We start from the raw sequence: 515 nt of genomic DNA, 5'->3' as shown, positions 1-515 counted from the left end.
GCGGTGTTATGAAGAACAAGTAGGCAGGGGAATAATATGAATGAGCAGAGAAGCAAGGCTGTTGACAGAATACCATAATTGTAATTTAAGAGTGGTTGGGCCCTACAGTCGAATGGGCATTGGCGGGAATGAGGCTGAAGAGACTTCTTATCCAGTTCCATGCTGTGTATGGTTTTGCACTTTATTCCTTGGGAAATATCACTGAGAATACTACTCGAAAATACAAACACAGGCACAAAGCTATAGGCTCACCACGGGGTTTAGAATAAACTTATAGGACCAAGTCAATATGCGAAGTAGAGGACAGATACGCAGTGCCAGGGGTGAAAAAGCGCTGAGCCAGTCCCTCTTTTGTTGGATCTCGCCCCGACTTAAAAGGGGTAGGTTGAGAACAGCACAAACCACCTGAGCCCCAGGGAGGGAAGGCCGTCTCCGGCTTCCGGCGTCCTCGGTTGCTAAGGGAGACCGGAAGCGCCCTTACGCTCCGCCCTGCAAACCATAGAGTACCGGAAAAA

The sequence above is a fragment of the Neovison vison genome, chromosome 12, assembly GCF_020171115.1.
Source record: "Neovison vison isolate M4711 chromosome 12, ASM_NN_V1, whole genome shotgun sequence".
Classification (NCBI taxonomy): Eukaryota; Metazoa; Chordata; class Mammalia; order Carnivora; family Mustelidae; genus Neogale; species Neogale vison.
Note: the sequence above shows the minus strand (reverse complement) of the source record.